Source organism: Oryzias melastigma, linkage group LG21 (assembly GCF_002922805.2).
Source record: "Oryzias melastigma strain HK-1 linkage group LG21, ASM292280v2, whole genome shotgun sequence".
NCBI classification, from domain to species: Eukaryota; Metazoa; Chordata; class Actinopteri; order Beloniformes; family Adrianichthyidae; genus Oryzias; species Oryzias melastigma.
The window spans coordinates 10,016,366-10,031,260 of record NC_050532.1 but is presented as its reverse complement, the minus strand read 5'-3'; positions in this window follow the sequence as shown (position 1 = coordinate 10,031,260).

The window sequence follows — 14,895 nt, the reverse complement described above, 5'->3', positions numbered from 1 at the left end:
TCTGGATGATGGATCGTCTGCGCTCCTCTCCTTGGCAGTGGACCTCGCCTCTGGCTCAGCTCGTATTTCCAACTGTCCATCAGTTCAGTTCCATCTGGATGAACGATCGTCTGTCCTCCTGTTCTTGGCAGTGGACCCCGTCTCTGGCTCGTCTTGCGCCCCAGCTGTCTCCCAGCCCATCTGGGTGAAGCCCATTTGCTACACTATTAAAATATGTAGCTTTAGAGTTAGATAAGATGATTCGTCTTTAACAGTTCTGGTACATCACCCGAGGATCCCTCCTTCATGTTGAATTCCCTGAAGTTTCTTCTATTTTTTTTCCCAGGATCTGTTTTTCCTTACCGATAAGAAGGGTCTGAGGGTAAGGATGCCCAGTTTTGTTTAGTTTTGAAATCAGGTATTGTTTATATTTTATAAGTGATTTTTGTTTTTGAAAAAAATACAGTTGTGAAGCCCGATGAGACAACGGTGTTGTAATATTGGACTATATACTGTAAATAAAATTGAATTGATTGGATGATGTTGTTTGATTTTTGTCTTTCGACTTTTTTCAAATGTGTCTTCAATGTCCGGATTCTGATAAAAGTTTTATGATTAGAATTTCAAGTGTTAGTATGTCAAATAACTTTCAGTTGAAATGATGGACAAACGTCATCGTCCAATCAGTGATGCCCCATTGTACCAACCTTTTCTAGCTTCTTTTCTGTGTTTCGTTTTTTACCATTTTCATTTGATTTCGGGAAATCAATTTACCAAAATGTTCAATCTTTTGGAATTTATTTGTGAGTTCTGAAATGTAATGTTTTTTATGGTTATTATTTATTTTGCTTTTTTTTCCTTGTTGTTGTGACCTTTAATCTGTTTTTCCGTTGATGTGATTGGCACTTCAGGGGCACCGTAGTAAGGCCATGGTTGTTACTGTAATATGCTTTAAGAATGAATATTTGATTGATTCATTATATTTAAATTAATGTTTTTAATTTTTGAGTATTTTTAGGGTTTTATTTATTTTTTATTTGTTTTATGTCTGTATGGAGGTTCCAAGCAGTTGGACGCTTTTAAATTTCGTTTGGTATTAATAAAGCTTTTCATTCATTCATTCATTCATTGTTCTTATCTGAGAATCTCACACAAAGCTAAAACATTGTATGAACAAATGGCACAAGTGGCCTTTCCCTCTGTCGATTTCTCTTTTACAGTCATTTGCTCTTCCCTTTTTTGCATAATGTCACTGGCTAAAGTAAATTCCAGGATGCCTGCTTAAATTACCATAAGACTCTTCACTTTAGTCGTACTCAACCTCTTCCCATAAGAGTTCAACTTCCAGGCTAAGTCTGCCAATAACACAAAAGTGAACTCCAATCACGCCTTGCATTTCTAATGTCTGTTTCTGAGTGCAGAAGGATATTACATTAAAAATGCAATATCACTACGGCAGCCTGTACATCATGCTGTCTCCCAAAAATGCTTTTGAGAGCTGCAGGTTAAATTTCTCCCAGAGCTGTGAAGCCGTTGATGCCAGTCATTAACACCAGAGCTGGCAAAGTGATTCTCTCCGGGTTGAATGAGGCAAACCTGCACGGCGGGGCTGGTGGCAAAATCACGGCCAAAGAAAATGGCCTCTCGTGAATCACTGATGAATGCCACAACACAGTGGCAGCGCCGTAATGGAATGCTTAGGAGATATGACTGAAGGAAGGTTTCAGATTGCTTTGTACCACCAGCAGGATAAACAACATAAAACTGTCTCCAGTCGACAAGGTTCTTTGATTTGCGCCCCGGTGGGTAATGCTCCACTCACTGACTTGTTACGCTGCTGCAAAGTTAAGTCATCATCATTGTCAGCTGTTTCACTTCTACTTTTTTGAATGAGTGTAACTTTAACCGTCTCTTCTGGTGAACAACAAAAAAGGAAGTATTAGGAAAAGTTACAGGAACTATGAGGAAGTTGGTAAAATCAAATAAGTAAAGAAAATGTTAGTTTTGTTCTTTCTGCAAGATACTGTGTGCATGGTGATCTTATTTTATCCTTTTTTGGTTGACCTTTATTTATTCTCACATAATACAAAAGATGCTAATTTTATAAGGAGAGGATCAGTCACTTTGTTCAGCACACCTGTCCAACCCAAATTTCTGATCAGCCAATCACATGGCAGGAACTCAATACACTAAGGTAAGTAGATGTGGTCAAGACCATTTCAGCTCACCAAAATCAAACAACAGAAGGTTGAAAAAAAACACTGCCTGGTCTGATGAGTCTCAGTTTCTGCTACAACATTTGTCAGAATTTGGCATCAACAACATGAAAGCATGAATCCATCCTGCCTTGTATCAACAGTTCAGGACATGAACTGAACCACTACCCTCCGGATTACAATGAAGTGTAGCGCAAATAGGTTCAAGAACAGTTTGTATATAAGAGCAAGTCTCTTATATTCAGCTTGAAGTTGTCTGTGCAATAGTCTGTTTGATGTATCCTGAATGGGAGATGTGGGTTTGTTTTTATTACTTTAAAATCTATATTTTTATATTTTTTAATAGAAATGTCATTTTGATACCGCACACTATTTTGTTTTTATACATCTATACTCTGTACTCTATTTTTTATTTTATTGTTATTTCCTTGGAAAAGGGGATTGCTTTTCTAAATTTCATTGTACAATTGCAAATAAACAGTATTCTATTCTATTTTTTTCTATTTTATCCTATTCTAATGGCGTGGGGACATTGTCTTGGCACACTTTGGTTCCCTTGTACCAATTGGGCAACATCACAGTCTACCTAAGTATAGCTGCTATGTCCATCCCTTTATGACCACAGTGTACCACCTTTTGATGGCTACGTCCAGCAGAATAAGCCACCATGTCATAAAGTTCACTATTTTTTTTTAACATGACAATGAATTCACTGGACTCAAATGACCTCCACAGTCACCAGTTCTCAACCCAATAGAGAACATTTGGGATGTGGTGGAACTGGAGATTGACATCATGGATGTAATTGTAACAAATCTGCAGGAACTGATGCTATCATGTCAATATGGACCAAATCTATAAGGAATAATTACAATATTGTTGAACCTGTGCCACCGAGGATTGAGGCAGTTCTGAAGATAAAAGGGGGTCTAACCAGGTACTAATAAAGTGGTCGGTTAGTGTATAGAAGTGTTGCAGGGTCATATCAGCATGAGTAAGAAATAAGGAAAGCCAGTTTTTATCAAGAGATAATAAAAAAACGAATATTGTAAAAGAGTGTTGCTGTTGCTAGGAGTCATCTCCTGCTCCTCTTCTTGCTGTTGCAAACTTTTGCTCCTTTTTATTTTCTTGCACATTAAACTCACCATGATGTCCGAGTCTGCCCAGAAAAATCACCTTCATTTGTCCAGACCAGGGGTGAACATTTCTCATTACAATGAATTGCCAGAAGGCTTTGGTGATGCACACGCCATGTTTGAGACTTTGTTTGCTGCTTATTGATAGTGTGTAGTTGCTGCCTGAGGCAACAAACCACTAACTTCTGTCATTTGGTCAAAATAAAGTACATCGTCTGTTGTTGTCCAGGTGGAAACGGCAATCGAACTTTGAACACGTCTTTTTCTGTAAGTGAAACATCATTGAATGAGCAAGTCCAAAATTTTAATATTATTTTTGTTTTTTTTTTTTTTTTTTAATGTAAATGTATATTCGGAGGGAATTTTCTTGAACATCCTGGTATAAAGTACCATCAAGTGAGGTTACGTTTTTTTTTTTTTTTCATGTAGATGGTCATGAGCTCATGAATGATATTAAGAAAAGTGGCTGCATTATCTTTAGTCACTGGCATAAATATGTTGAGTCGCTCTTCCTCTCAATCCCTGCATTGTTTAGTTCCTGTTCCAAATGGGAGCTTGTATGGCTTTCATAAAGAGAATGAGTTTGTAGTGACTTTATTTGAATGTGTAATGAACTGTCATTCACAGCAAGTTTTGAGTTCTAGCCAAGTGGTCTTTATTACCCTTCTACATTGTTTCTTTCATTGTTGGTGAAATGCATTTGGGAGGGCAGGGCCTAACATGGATCTGTCGTTTTTATTAAGTGTTAAAACCTCTCGTCTCGCCTCTGAAAGCAATAAACAAAGATTTGGACTGCTTTGCTTATTTTTTTTGTTTGTCTGAATTTCTGTTTTTTTAAGAGGCTGTTTTTTCCCCCAGTTGTCACCTGTCATGGAATCTGTAGGTTTAAGTGACACTGCAGGGAGGTGCAGCTGGGGATGCGAGTTCGGGTTGGAGGTGTTTCTTACTGCGTAGCAGATATGAGTTTTGGTTTTGTCAAAAGTGTCCTTGTCATCGTGTTCAAGTGTAGAGCCAAAATGCCTCAATTTCTTTCTGTTTGGTCTGCCATCTACCGGACATTGCTGTTTTGAATCAAAGCTCGTAAACAAAAGCATGTGACTAAAGATCTCTTCAGTCATTGGCCAGGAATTACGAGAGTAGGGCAATGCAATGGCAGACAGAATAATAGAAGTCCTAAGCTTTGCAATACTTGTTGGGAAAAAAACGAGAAACCTCAGAAGGTGGCTCTGAAAGAGGTGTCTGGTCCTGGACCAAGGTCCATCTGGACAGATTCAGATTGAAAATTTGTTCCGGGTTATCGGAGGAAACAAACTCTGGTTCACTTTAAGCAAACCAAATGTGTTCAGTCTGAATATACCCTTAGTTAACCCTTTTTCACAAACACTTTGAACTCAACTCAGGTCACAAAAGATTGACATGAGGCAAAACAGGAAGTGAGAATTGGAGGGTATTCTTGGTACTGGAGTCAGTCATACTCCTAACACAAACAGGCAGTCAAAGCCTAGAAAGAAAAATGTCATTAGAATTTAAACACACAGTTCAAGGGGTTTCTAAATAATTAGTGCTGTGCCATATGGTTTGGTTTTAAACAGTGACAGCATATGAGAGCTGGACTAAGTGACCCCTCCCCTCTTGTGTTCCAAATGGGAAGTACCCACTGGCTCCAAGAAGCCAAAATTCTAGAAATAAACAGCTATTTTCAACTATTGTAGTTGTCAGAATACTATTCTTGTGTATTTTTGACATGTTCATTTTATTCTTAATTATTTTTTCCTGACACTTTCAAGTGGTAGAGGTGTGGCCTTCCGAGAAGCTTATTGCTGATTGGTAAGATGTGTTGCTATAGAAAAGTCGACTCAACCGACTTGGACCAATCACTGCCTACTTGTGTTTTCTGATTCCAACATGGCGGCAGTCTTATCAGAGGTGATTGAATTTAATAATTTTTACTAGAGAGGGATATACGTCATTTTCAATGGGTGACGTCACATTAGATTGGTCCAGTTCCCATTTATAGCCAATAGTTTAAAAACAAAAATTGTGGTATATCATGTAAATGTTGGGTATTCTTGGAAACTGGAGTGGAGAAAGTCCAGAATGTGGAAACAGAGATGATATTTAAAGGTGACTAAAAGACATTGATGGGCAGGTAAAAGCCAACAGAATGGTTCTTAGAGCAAAAGCAGAGACACAAATAATGAATAAAACTGACAGTGTGGGAAGTAAAAGTGGCAAAAGTCCAAAGCCATCATTAAGAGGAGAACTCATTTAGATGCATATGATTAATACAAAAATCACAATTATCTGTTCTCTCATTTGACTTCATGCAGTAAATTCAATGTTCAGCCATTCAAAACACTAAAAATATGTCCAAAAAGAGAAAGGAAGAAGCCTTTTATGAGTGTGTGTGATTGTGGCCTCAGGCATTTCACACCCACAGGGCAGATAAAGCAGATCAAACTTCTACTGAGCTGAGTCCGTATGCTGGAGATGCTATTACATTCATCAACTCACTTCTTGACAGAGTACAAAAAAAAAAGCTGGAGTTACTGAGGCTTGTCTCACACATTATGAACTGACGTGAACAACACAGACTCAATTAAGACTGATGAGCTGTTTCCAGCATTCTAATTACACCTCACCTTATTAATTATTGGAAAATATCAGACAAACGTGTGTTTTTCCTCATACTTTCCCAGCAGCTATTCTTATTTAATTTTAGGCTAAATACATCCCAGCTGTTGAATCTGTTTGTTTTTAAACGAGTTTCCAACGATCACACCATGTTTCCCATCAGATTAAAGGATAGTGGAGGCTGGCTGTCACAGACCCACACGGCGAGGCTTTTTCTTTCATTTTAGTCGGACATTTTTTGGGGCATCGTCCGTTTGCACGCGTCCTCCGAGGCCCGCGCAACACTAAACAATTCAACCGCAGCCAATCCCACTCATCCTGGGAATAAAAGCCTGCATAAGTAAATAAGTGAACCTGAGATCGTGCCAGTCATGCATTACATTTGGAGCAGAGATTATGTGGCCGTGTGCAAAACTGATTAACTCCAGTATATGTGTGCTGTGTGACGTTAAGTGGAAACAGCAGGGCGCAGAGGAATTGAACGACAACCTGGCATTGGTACTCAGTAGCATTTGCCTCACTCTTGTGGTTTTGTTTTAAAGAAGGAACTGATAATGGTGTCTCTGAAAGCAGCAAGTTCTTCTCTTTATCATCACATTACAACAGAATGTTCATCCAGCCTGATTCAGGTGAGCAAAGGTCTGTCACTATGAAGCAAGAGACCTGCGTTCAGTAGCAGTGGATTAGAGAAGAAGATTAGTGAAGCTCAATGCCATTTTTTTGCTCTTGATCTCAGCAGGAGCAGCTTTGACTCTTTGCAGCTCCATATAGCAGCAGATGATTCAGTTCTAGAATCGAGGACTCCAGCTGTGAACGCAGGCGTTGCGATTGTCAGATGGGACTTATTGTAAAAATAAATCAATTTTCTTCTGTGCTCACATTTGAACTACTAGCCAACTCAAAGGCTCTACGTTTGAGGTCACCTATTTGTGGAACAAATACAAATTCAGGGAAATGCTCAATGTTTGGCCCAGGTTTTGTCTTTTACAGCCCTATAAAAACATATGAAAGACTTGGTGTCATATAATTCCACCCGGGCACTTCCGTGAATTAGAAAGGACGGAATCCATATGTCATGACCAAATCCTACTCCCTGATTGGTCAAAATTAAACTGGTTTAACTTTCAACGTGCATTCATTGGCAACGCATTTTGTACATAGAACTAAAAAAAAAAAACAAACAAAAATTGATTTGATTCAAATCACCGGACCCTGCATCAATTTTAATCCAAATGTTCCGATTCTTTTCATCCTCTCAATTCAATTTGATTCAAATCAATTTTAACTTTTCACACGTAGACACATTCGTTTAGAAATGCATTAATGATCTATATTCAAGATTCAAAGGGGTTATTGTCATCTGCACAGTAAGGAAACAGGTTTCCCTGTACAATGAAATTCTTACTTTGCAGCTCGCTCTGAATGCCGTAAAACAAGTTTAATAATAATTTTAAAAAAAATTAAGATAAAATATAAAAAGAAAATAAATTATATTTGTAGGATGACTAAAAAGAGCACATTAGCTAAATATTAATACAAAATATAAGAAATAAACAATAAACTATGCATCTGTAAATGACTAAATATATTTACAAATCAGCTGTTGTGAAAATTTGACTGAGTGTATTACTGTGCAAAGAGGGCTAACATGAACTAAATAGTGGGATATGTACAGTTGTCGAATATGAAGGTGCAAAGATAATGATAAATACTCGTTAAACAATAATTTTTGTTCTTCTCTATATATGTTTTGAAGATTTTCATATTAATCTGATCCAGTTCACATACTGTAAAATGTATTAGTGAAATAATTATGAGATTGTTAATGCCATACAGTGTCACATGGATTCTTAAATGGAGAATCTCCAACAATTGTTCTGCCTCTCCTGGAGGGAGTTTCAGTTTGGCCACTAGGTGGCGATCGCACTACAGCATTACACCAGAAGAAGAAGAAAGTATGAGCAAAAATTGGTGCTTTAGGCCACAAATTGTTACTTTAAAAAAGTATTACCTTAAAAGAGTTTGGAAGATGCAAGCCTGTAAGTAAATAAAGATGTTCATTTAGTCAGCAATGTTTGTTTAGGTTGACCAAGCGTTAGCATTAGCCGTCCTATGGGAAACCCAATTATAAATTAGCATCAAGCTAGTGGACTTTAGCATTTTGCATTCAATCAATCTCTACTTTTATGGATCAATTATTGACCTATTAAGCTTAAATAGATTCAGATCAATTTTATCAACCCAGTCATAGTGTTTACAAGCATTTACAGACTTTTCATTAGAAGTGGCTGCTTAAATGTGCGTTGCCGAGGGTGATATAAAGCATAAAAGTTAAGAAGGCCACAAGAAAATTGGTTGATTTTTTTTTCTCCAGTGACATATGTATGAGTGTCTGCCCTGCTGCTTTAAAGGAGCAGCTTCTTGTAGTACAGAAGTGGGTTTTGGCTGGGAAGATTGTCAGAGATGGCTCAGTCGCAACCTCGATTATGGGCGGATACAAGCTGTCTGCAGGAAAATATATGGGCAAGCCTATGGTGGCCCTGAAGTGCAAATCACATGAACAAGTCACTCAACACAAAAGCATTTAAAAAACAAAACGACTATAAAAAATAAAAAAAACAAAGCAAAATTCCAGAAACCAAAACTTAAAAAACAAAAAATATTCCAGAAAAGAAAAGCAAATTTTAAAAAATGAAAAACATTTCAGAAAACAAAATACATTTTCAGAAGAAAATATGACATTTTCAAAACTTTAAAGGATCTTTGGAACACAATTATTTTAAATGTATAGATTTGCATCCAGATCTCTTTTTTTGTGCTTAATAACACATTTTCACACATGCATGTGCATTTCCTATTTGTTCAAAGCAAACGTTTGTCTAAATTTGGGTGGTTGGAAGCTTCTCGGGAGCTCCAACTGTCCCCCTCTCAGTGGGCATTTAACCAAACATGTTTGCCACACAGAATGGCTCGACGGTTGATATGAAAATCCCATTAAAAATAGGTCAGCTGATAAGGGAGATGAGCACATAGCGCTCCAAGTGATTCCCAATTTCACACCTCACTCTCCATTTAGTGCAGGGGTGGGAGAGTAGTTGGAGAGCAAGAAAAGCAGCGTCTGCACAAACAACAGCCTCTTTTAAATACCCAACCTCAAAAAAAGTCCTTACTGCTTTTTTTTAAAGATACTGCTGCATTAAACTTTCTATGCCCATCTTAAAACATATTGATTGTTTTAATAAAACCCTTGTTTGACCTACTGATGTCAGGTAATGACAGCCAGTGAGCGCATTGCAGCAGAAGCATTTATTTACACCGCTTTCCTACAGAAATAATCAATAAGTCCTCCTGTTAGACCTGATTTGTTCTCTTAAAGAGAGGCAACGGGCTAAATAATCCTCACGGTTCATCAATTGGTCTTTAACATTGTCTACTGCCCTTGAAAACAGTGAAAACACCAACCCTGCTCAGCTAATCATTCACAAAGCGAATTCAATCAGCGCTTCTGCCCTTCTCCGCTCACATTTGTTGATTCACTGAAGCGTGTTTGTTCATCAGGACCTTCGGAAGTTTTCTATGCAGAGATTTCCTGCAACAAAAATGAGCTTTTGTACGGCAGCATGAACTTTAAATCTGAAATAAATGTGGAATTTTTAGATTGAAGTTCAAAAAGCCGAACACAATGGATTCATAGCTTTCACCTTTTTTGATGCTGTTGTTTAACCCAAAATATTAGAAATATTTAACGCCCACTACATCAAATAATTGAGAAAAAATTATATACTTTTTATTTAGTATGTTTGTGGGAATCACAAAAATGTACATTTTCTTTATTTTATGAAATATAGATAGTTTCAATCATGATACATTGGATGATTTGGTTTTTGCTTACAACAATGTAAGTTTAAGATGCAAAAATATTGACATCAGTGTTCAGGTAAGTCTCAAATTTGATCCTAACATTTTTATAATGTCTTAAATGTATTAAAATAATTAATCATCAACAAAATTTTCAATCATTCAACACAAAAAGTTGTCATTTAACTATACGTATAACAATAAATGAGTTGTTCTTGCCATAAAGTTTTTAACTTTTGTCCTGCCAAAAGTGTTTTTTAATTTTGAATAGGGCAGCAAAAACCCTTCCACTACCCCTAGTGGACTGATAATGCCCTACCGGACAAAAATCATGGACTTAGTCATATACAATGGGGTTTATAAGGAAAGTTTGAACCATGATAATAAGATAGGGGACTCAGAAATGTATATATCCAATACAGTAGCAATGGTTATAGCTATAGGGTGGGTAGTTTCTATTTTAAATTATTTTTCTGTTTTGTGAATACAAGATGCTAAAGGGATCTATAACTCTTGATCTGAGATTGGCATTGAAGTGTCTCACAGTGTCTCACAGTGATGAAGCCCTCTCTTCATGATATGAACTAGTCATCTATCAGTCTGGGTCGGTGTGTGAGTCCCTGCTTCTCTAGGAATGACATCTCTAAAAAAAGTAAAACAGGCTGACTGAAAGATAAGTGTAAAATGTTTTTCCATTTTGATGCTGAAAGCGTGTGCCATATATGATATACTTTAGTTCCTTTCTAACAGACCTGGCTCCAGTGCTTGTTGAGAGCTTGGTTGAACACTGTTTGCATTTATGTACCAGGTTAGGTTACCTGGCCAAAAGGAAACAATGCAAGGCCCCACATTCCACTCCGTAATTTAGTTTTTTTTTTTTTTAAATGGCATCTAGTCAATGGTGCTGACATTGGACCATCTCTATCTGAAACTAGCCACCACCTACAGTAGGCAGAAGCTTGTTGTAAATCTTGTTTCCAGACTTCTCTTTCACACTTTTGTTATGATCTATGAGAAAGACTTGGTGTTGTATAATTCTAATCAGGCACAAACATCAAATGTTCATTTCTCCTCCACAATCAAACGGTTGGCACTTCCATGAATTAAAAAGGACGTCATCCATAAATCACTACAAAATCTCTCAACAACTACCAAAAACTTAAGAACTAAAAAGTAACATTTATGTTTTGCTAGTGTGTCTTTTTCTGGATATTCTCAATTTTTAGTCATTACATTCCAACCCAAACCCTGACCAACCTGAAACAGTTTGGGATGAAACCTGAACTGGGACATGTAAAAAAAAAGCAAAAAAATGAAAGGGTGAGGAGCAGCCGCATTCTGGCTAGTTAAACACATGAAGATACAGTATGTGACTCTTTTCTGCTCATTGCTAAGTATAAATTAACTTTTTAAGAAGCAAAATACAAAAGTAATTCCTCGATTATTTTTATTAGTGGTGACATAAACTCACTTTTAAATTTAGGAGGCAGAGAACATTTCTGGCATTTAAACAAAAAACATATAAGATTACTGCATATATATATATTAAATTTAGAACAGACTTTGCATCCACATGTGTGGTCATCACAATTTGGGTTATTTTACCACAATGGTTAATTCCGCTTTACTAGGACCCTGTGACTTTGTGTAGAGCAAGGGTTGGTAACCTTTAGCACTTAAAGATTGGGGACAATTTATCACTAATTACAACCCAATAGGAGTCTTACTTCCCTGATGAATGTAAATACACATAAAAAAAATCCTAAATAAGCCATAAACATAAAGAGAAAATAGCCTTTCTTTTCTAAATATGAAATAGGTTCTAACTTTTGAAAGAAGTTCACGACTTCCTTAAGACATCCTGTATCATATCGGACTATCTGAATGCAATAAATGTTGTAGCAGGTACCATATATACATATATATATATATATATATATATATATATATATATATATATATATAAAAAAAACACCCCTCTCACCCTCAGCGGATGGTTTTGCCTCCAAGCTTGGGTCCTTTACCTGGGAGATGGGGGTCATCCGCAGTATCTTAGCTGTTCATAGCACTGCGCTTTTCTGGACTGAGATGTCTGAGGTCTTTTCAGGGATCTGCTGTAGCCACTCCTCCAGTTTGGAGGTTACAGTCCCGAGTGCTCCAATTACCACGGGCACCACTGTCACTTTCACCTTCCAAGCTTTCTCCAGTTCCTCTCAGAGTCCATGGTATATCTCTAGTTTCTCATGTTCCTTATCTTGATGTTACCATCGTTTGGTACTGCCACGTCCACCACAAGGGCTTTCCTCACATATACAGTATATATATATATGTATATATATACATATATACATACACACACACAATATTACAGTCTTTGGTGCATGTCAGTCAGGAACATATAAATCTCAAAAACTATCATCAAATTAGAGCTCATTAAGTGACCCTTCATTGATTTTTCAGACCATAAGTTGCACTGAAAATCCTTATTTTATTTAATTTTTTTTAATTAAAAATCTGCTTTATGATCTGGATAACTGAAGTTTGAGTTCTGCTTGTGCTTACTGGCCTCCAGAGTTGATTTTCTGTGGTACAATCTGTCTAAATGTTTTAGTATGATTTTGATCAACTCTGAGGCTGCACCTTTTGGTGGATTGTTGGAGTATTATGGGTACCGTAGTGAGGATCCCTGCAGAGTAATATTGTGCTTCAACCGTTTGTGAAGGAGTGGAATAAAGTTTGACTTATCTGACTGTTTTGTTTAACTTATTGATTTTAGAAAAAATCATTACATTTTATTATAAAGAACATTTGATTCCTCTTAAAACAGAGAGAATCAGTGGTCAAAGAGCCTCATGTGGCTCCACAGCCTCAAGTTGCAGACCGCTGGTGAAGCTCAAATATTAGCTCGGGTCTTAAGAGGTTCATAAGGTAAATGTAGTCCAGGAGAATTTATAATTTTAGTCCTAGCAGATAAGCACAATTTCTTAAACTGACTTTACATTTAACGTAACAAATGACAGAAAAATGAATCCGTACAGTTTTGTGCATATCTCCAGACTAGAGAAACAGCAAAAATGAATGAAGTCCACAGAAACAGGGAGCTGATGGTCTGTGTAAGAAAGGATTTGTTCTTTGTGACAGTTATGAAAGCATCTCCACTAACTGCTGGGGAAATGATGAATTACGCCGTAGGAAGAATTAATTTGCTCAGAGCCAAATAAGCGGGGTGTTAGCCAGAGGGAAGCATGCTGTATTAATAAGGATGTCACGGTGAGGGGGATCTCTAAAGGCTGAGTTATGGCTCGTCTCTGAAAGTGAAATGGTTTTCCAGCAGCACACTGTTTGGTATTTTGAGACCCTCGCTCCATTTGAGGCACAACTGGCAGTGCCACTGTGCTCAGAGCCGCGGGCCGGCACCGGCTCATTACTTAGAGGAGCCATTGATTTTCCTCCTGCCTGGAAAGATGCACCAAAGCTGATATGAAAAGCATTCAAGACAGATTGCCAACATTCAGATGGAATTGAAAGAGCATTTTATCAAGGGAGTATTTTGTTCTTAGAGGTTATTCCACTTGAATCTCTTTTGTTTTCCAACACTGCTGGTCTTTACAAAGCTTTTTGCTTTTTTACAGACACAAAGGAAGGCGAGATGAAAAGCTTTTGGAGGCACATCCATTTAAGAGGCCATTTTTTTTTAAATAAAGCAATAATGTCCTTTTAATTTAACATTTTTAGGCAAAATGATAATAATAATTTAAAAAATCTGTCATTTTCTAAGACATGAACATCAAACTGATGTTTGCAAAGATTTAAATCCTTGTTTTTAAATGTTCAAATTATTTTACAAGGTTTTTAGTTTTTTTCCATTTTCTGGGCTCTTCACCTTTCCAAGCTTTTCTCTAAATCAACAGTTAATAATTTTTTTTTTTTGTCTTATTAAAGGCTAATATCTAAAAATAAGGAAAATCTTTTTGTTCTACAGTGCAATAGAAAAACTTCATTTAAGACTCAAAAAACTCAAATTGGACTGTCATTGATTCAATGTTAAATATGTTGTCATAAAGTAAAAAAAAAAGTTGAAAAGTTATGCTGTATTCACAAGGGACAAGATTTGCCCATTTAATTCGCGTCCGTTGCCTCTTTTTTGATGAGCGTCAAATTTACTACTCAACATCCATCAAAGTTTTTTTGGAATTCATTCATTGCCTTATCATGGAAAACATGGATGATGTTGAGCGAGTAGCTTAGGTTTATAGTAGGGATGTCCCGATCAGGTTTTTTTGGGTCAGATCCGATTCCGAGTCATTTGATTTTGTGTATCTCCCGATCGTCCCGATTCGATACTTTTGAAACACATTTAAAACATTAACAGATTGAATAAACAGATTAGTGTTGTCCTTTATTTATATTTCATTAACCTTCTTTTATCATTAAAAACTTAAATAGAAAACTTCTGTGAAGTAGCTTTAATAAACAAGTAAAAATAAAACAAATATAAACTTGGAAAAAATTAACGATTTTCTTGTTATATAAGTGATAATTAGTCATGTGAGAAAGTTTAGCTTGAATATCTTTGGAGCTATTGATCATTTTTAGCCAAATGTGATTCATGTCCTCATTTAAAATTCTCAAAAATGAGTGATGACTTTGTTTTAGCATGAATTTGATGATGAGTGTTCATGACTAGCTGATATCATTAGAACCATTTATTAGAGAAAAAAAAGAACCATTTAGTAGTTTCAGCCAAACAAGGTTGTTCCCTTGGGTTCCAATGAAATTCAGTTTATTCTGTCTCCATTTTCCATGGTACAGATATCGCCCGATTTCGCCATTTTGGGACCAGACGACGTTAGCAAGCAGTGATTGGTCTAAGAATCTGTCAATCAAATGTTTGAGGTGGGACCAGCAGGCTCCATGTGGTCTTATTTGGGCATCTGATTGGCTACTTTATAGCTTGAATAGCAACAGATATAGAAAATATATGAAGTCTATGGGATTTTGGCTTTCTGGGACCAGCGGGTACTTCCTTTTGGAATGTGAGGGGGAAGGGAAGGTCAGTCCAGTTCTCTCTA